The sequence below is a fragment of the Myotis yumanensis genome, unplaced genomic scaffold (assembly GCF_028538775.1).
Source record: "Myotis yumanensis isolate MYYU_CA2020_CCGP unplaced genomic scaffold, mMyoYum1.0.hap1 SCAF_5, whole genome shotgun sequence".
NCBI lineage: Eukaryota > Metazoa > Chordata > Mammalia > Chiroptera > Vespertilionidae > Myotis > Myotis yumanensis.
Window position 1 is genome coordinate 51709752 of NW_027223756.1, and position 6117 is coordinate 51715868.

The following is a 6117-nucleotide window of genomic DNA, read 5'->3' on the forward strand; positions in this document are numbered from 1 at the left end:
TATTGTTGTGTTGGATGTTGTCATTTTTTTATTTGCCAACCTAAGGGAAAAGAGGTCAGTGCCCCTGACTAGTCAGGGATTGCATTCTTGCGGCACACCAGTTAAAAAATCACTGTCATACTAAAAAAATGTGAACTTCAGGGAAAGGGTTGATTAATTATTAACCTAATTATTGGTAATATGCTATCAAAACACACAAGTCATGAAGGCCTTTCTAGCTCCAATTTTGTCTCATATTTTACAATTCTAGTTTCCCCTTTAATACTTCATAGTTCCTTGGTTCCCAATTTCAAATTCCTGACAGAAGTAGGATGGGTCTGTTTATCTTTGGGAGGCAACAGAGGTCACTGAGGGAGATCTGTGGTGGGTTGTTTCAGGGGGTGAATAAAGTATAAATACGGTCCCTTCCTATTCTGCAGGAACAGTTTGTAGGGCGTAGTTTCTTTAGGTTCCTAGTGGGGCAGGCATGATGTATACTTCCACCACAGAACAAATTATTGGGTGGGTAAGTGGGTTTCAGAGGGGTGAAGTGATTTGCTTAAGCAGCCAGTGTGACTCGGACTCAAGCCTACTTCTCCTAACTCTTTGCTCAGTGATCTATTACATGCATTAGAAACCAGCTCTTAAGGAAAATGTATTGCCTGATAAACATAATCTTTTATATGATTCCTGCTCTTTCTTTGAAGGTTATCAGTCTGTTTAACTCTAGAAATGTCATTGTTTACTGGAGATGTGCTACACACACTGCATCATTATTTAGGACTAGAGGCCCAGTATGCAGATTTGTGCACATTGAAAGTAAATTAATTAGAAGGTGGCTGGCAGGGTGAGATGGGCTGAATATGCCCTAGAGCCAACCTCTTATGGTCCCTCCCCAGCTGGCCACACACCTGGGGCGGCAGCTGGGCTTGAAGGGCATCTGCAGAGTGAGCGGGGTCCCTCTGGCCTGCGGGGATAGGGCTGAAACCAGCAGTCCAACATCCCCTGAGGGGTCCCAGAGTGCAAGAGGGCACTCTGCAAAGTTGCTGTCACTTGGCAGCTCCTGAGTTGAGCATCTTCCCCCTGGTGGTCAGTATGCATCATAACTACCAGCCAGTTGGCCAGTCGGCCGGTTGTTTAGGCTTTTATATATATAGACTAGAGACCCGGTGCACAAATTTGTGCACAGGTGGGGTCCAGTCGGACTGCACCAATGGGGGCTGTTTGGGGTCGGGCTGGTGGAGGGGGGGGGGCCGTGGGTGGTTGGCTGACTGGCCCCATCCCAATCGGGGTGTGGGGGGCCAATCGGGGCTGATCGGGACACCGATCAGGCCGGTTGGCTGCCAAAGTGCTCATCATAGCGACTGGTCATTCTGGTCATTCTGTCATTCTGGTTGCTTGGCTTTTATGTGTATAGATAAGAACTTGAGAAATCACACCACCTCTGGATAAAACCAGTGAGGTTGCTGGTTCCAGCAACGTTCTTCTCACCAGCTCCAGTCATTTGGGGCTCTTGGAATAATAGCTGACACAGACCATTTTACTCAGTGAATTGTAGAGCAGCAGCATTATTGTTATGGTGTGAATTAGATACACTGAGGTCCTAATCCCCAGTATCTCAGAATGGGACCTTACTTGGCAATAAGGTTGTTGCAGATGTGATTAGCTAGGCTGAGGTCATGCTGCAGTCCTATGGGCCCCCATCCAATGTGACTGGTGTCCTCATAAGAGCACAGTCATGTGAAGACAAAAGACAGAGGGAGAACACTGTGATGATGAAGACAGAGACTGGAGTGATGCAGCTTCAAGCCAAAGAATGCCAAAGATGACTGGAAAACCACTGGCATCTGGGAAGAGGCAAGGATGGATTCTCCCACGTTCCAGAGGGGCCTGGGCCCTGCTGACACCTTGGTTGCAGACGTCTAGACTCCAGAACGGCGACACAGTCCATTTCTGTGTTTGAAGGCACCCAGTTTGTGGTACTTGGTTACAGGAGCCCTAGGACACTAGTGTCAACCTCCATCTGAGTCTAACTCAAATAGGAACATTCTACAAAGATTTTATTACGCTTCTCCCCATCCCAAATAAGAATGCATTTTGACCTCCAAATTTTGCCTTTTATTAGGACCTTGAAAACCCATGAAACCAAAGGAACACAAGAGATTCCTCATGCTTCTTTTGACAAGGTACCCTGCTTCTGTTGATATTCAGTATTGGGCTTTGACTATCCCAAAGAGCCTAAATTTTATAAGTCCTGGAGGTTAGGTTTCTGTAGGGAGGGATTCAGGACATCACAGAGACAATCTAAGGCTATTAACTATGAGCAACAGAGAAACCACCATGACCCGTCTGGCCACTGCAGGCTTTTCTGCCCAAGGCGATAATGTCTGATACCTACCAGAGAGTGGGGAAGGGATGGAGCATATAAAATGTGTTCTGCCCTTATAAAACTAACTCTGGTTTATTAAAATTGGGATCACAGTGTTTGAAATCAGTTTCAATTTCCAAATAGTAAAAATAACCAAACAATAAATTTCAAAAAAGAAAAGAAAACTACCCTTCCTTTTAGGCATCTCCTCACTAATTTTATCAATTTCCTTTTCCTGTTCCTTTGCATGTTTACCCTCCTTTATTTTCTGTCTAGTCCTTTTGCAACTGGTTCCTTGGTTCCTTTGTCCTTTAGACCATGGGCCACACAGTGATAAGTGACTAAAAATTTCCAAATGACACAGTTGGTAAGCATGAGGAAATTATTCCAAGATCAAGGACTGAGAATTAATCTAATCTAATAAAAGAGAAACATGCAAATTGACCGCACTTCTGCTACACCCCAAGCCATGCCCACCAGCCAATCAGAGCAACTATATGCAAATTAACCCAACCAAGATGGCGGCCGACAGCCACGGAGCTGGAGCAAGCAGGGGGCTTGGTTGCCCTGGCGATGGTGGAAGCCAAGCTTCCTGCCTGCCCTGGTTGTGGCCTCTGCTCAAGGCAACAAAGTTTCAATTATAGAAGATAAATAAATCCCAGATACCTGCTTCCAGCCAGCCTCCACTGGGAGTTTAGGTGGCTGGGGGCTGTGCCCAGCCTGCAAACAGCCATCAGCCCCTCATCCAGGCTGGCCAGGCACCTCAGTGGGACCCCCACCCTGATCCGGGACACCCTTCAGGGCAAACCAGCCAGCCCCCACCCATGCACCAGGCCTATATCCTATATAATAAAAAGGTAATATGCAAATTGACCCTAACAGCAGAACAACTGGGAATGACTGGTCACTATGACATACACTGACCACCAGGGGGCAGACGCTCAATGCAGGAGCTGCCCCCTGGTGGTCAGTGTGCTCCCACAGGGGGAGCGCTGCTCAGCCACAAGCCAGGCTGACGGCTGCCTGTTCAGGGGTGGTGGTGGGAGCCTCTCCTGCCTCCTCAGCAGTGCTAAGGTGTCCGACTTGCCAGCGGACATCCCCCAAGGGCTCCCGGGCTGCTAGAGGGATGTCTGACTGCCAGCTTAGGCCCAATCCCCTGGGGAGCGGGCCTAAGCCAGCAGGTGGTCATCCCCCGAGGGGTCCCAGACTATGAGAGGGCACAACCCCCCCCTCCCCCCCCCCCCCCGCCCCAGTGCACAAATTTTTGTGCACCGGGCCTCTAGTATTACTATAATTGTCAGACATGAACAGTTATGGACTGTAACACATTCTGTATGCTCATTCAGCTGTTGGCCACACTTACCTAAATATCAGAATTTGGCACCTTATGAAGGAGACAGATTCTTGCTGAGGTGGAAGCGTCAGCTTTATGTGGGATCTTTCTTCTCAAGGGAATTTTGCTTTTCCTGGCCTTTGTTTTCTTGCTAGGTTTTACCTTGGAATGGCATGGGCAAGTTTCTGCCTCCACAGCTTACAGCCTGAACTGTCTAGTCTGTGGTGATAGAAATTGAAATAGTGGTTGTGTGTGTGTGTGTGTGTGTGTGTGTGTGCACATGCTGTTTTGATTGGAAAGGGACCAAAATGATACATCTGGGTAGTAGTTACATGGATGTACCCACATGTAACCAGTGTACTTGTGTACTTTACTGTTTAATGTTATGTCTCAGTTAAAAAAAAAAAAAAAGAATACTGCTTGATCCAACCTCTTGCCAGGCTGTCAGTGGTTGGGGCTGGAGATCTGGTCAAGATCTAGTAAATTCCACAGATGACACACCAGCCCTTGTCCTAGTGGTAGAGACCTCTAGCCTTTTCAGTTCGTGGACCGTTCTGTAGAACAGCAATACCCCAAGATGCTTCCCAGCCCACAAAAGGGGTATGTAGTCTAGTAAGAGGCCACTATCTAGGCCAGGGGTGGGCAAACTTTTTGACTCGAGGGCCACAATGGGTTCTTAAACTGGACCGGAGGGCCGGAACAAAAGCATGGATGGAGTGTTTGTGTGAACTAATATAAATTCAAAGTAAACATCATTACATAAAAGGGTACAGTCTTTTTTTATTTTTAGTTTTATTCATTTCAAACGGGCCGAACCCGGCCCGAGGGCCGTAGTTTGCCCCCGGCTGATCTAGGCTCCTTCAAAAGACTGACAGTGAACATTGAAATAGTAAAGGCTGTAAGTCCTACAGCAAAGAAACATGTGTATCCCAGCTGTCTGAAACTTAACCCTGACACTCTTTTAATTAGTATCTATTAACACCTTATTAGAATAATTGCCTTGTGTTTAGACAGAAGCCTGGTCAAGGCCCGCCCCTTCCTTCCAATCAGGTGATATGTACGCCACCTGCTGGTTTTATTGGGTATGAGGTCACTCACTCTGGAAGCTTTTATTTTCACTAAATGTACTCACAATCCAGAGTTCATTGTGAAGGTGCTCTTGATTAGAGTTTTTCACATTTAACATACCAGGGACTGAGCAACATAACTTGCCATATTCAGTTACAAAAGGAAGTTTTTAGTGCAAGCTCTCAGCCTGGAAGTCAGACCATATGAATCAGCACTGAATACCAGTGTCCAAGACAAGGAAGTGAGCATTTGACCAAATGAGAGCCAAGAATGAGTGCAAAGGCCTTCAGAATTCTTGGATGTTCTAGAGTAAATACCTATGATATACTTACAAAGGCCTTTACAATTCTAGGACATTCTAAAGTAAATACCTATGAAAATAAATTTAATTAGTCTGTTCTATTTATTCTCTAATTTGAAGTCTAAGTTATTTTAACAGACTTGTTCAATATCTAATAGACTGATGAGCTAAGCTATAATTCCATCTATACCCAATATTAGACATTGTCACTTAAATTGTTACATTTTACTACTCTTGATCCTTGAGGTTATAATTGTTTAAATTATATTGTAATTGATTTGGGGAGAAGAAATAAAAGTAATATATAGAACCAGAAATGTGGTAAGTTATGGTAAAGTACAATTATTTGTTTTGTAAAGAGCTTATACTACATATTCTTACAGACTACCTCACAATATAAGAAGAAAGTTTTAAAATATTTTCTACAAATAATCTTACACAATGTGTTCTATTTTCCTGTATCAAAACAATATATATCACTAGCAGAGATTTCGTTAAAACCACCGTTTTGCCCCAATGGCTAAAGCTTTAAGCACATAAGCAGTTGCTACCTGACACTGGGTGGGCCAAAGAGAGAGGTCAGTCAATTTCCCCCTCTTTCACTCTTCACTCCATCTTGTCACATCTAGATTCCTCCAAGAGATCTCTAAAGAAATCCTTGCCTTCAACTCCATGAGCAAAGGCAGCTGGGTGTGCCAACACCTGCCTACTAGGGCCGTGGTCGGCAAACCACGGCTCGCGAGCCACATGCGGCTCTTTGGCCCCTTGAGTGTGGCTCTTCCACAAAATACCATGTGCAGGCGCGCGCGTACAGTGTGATTGAAACTTTGTGGCCCATGCGCAGAAGTTGGTTTTCGGCCTGGGCGAGTCTATTTTGAAGAAATACTGTTGATATTTGGCTCTGTTGACTAATGAGTTTGCCGACCACTGTACTAAGGCAAAGGTGCCATGGTCCAAACCTCAAAGTTAAGGAAATAAATTCCTATTTTTAAAAAATTTTTACACAATAAAGTGCATCCATTTTATTTTATTTTTTAATTATATTTTTATTGATTTCAGAGAGGAAGA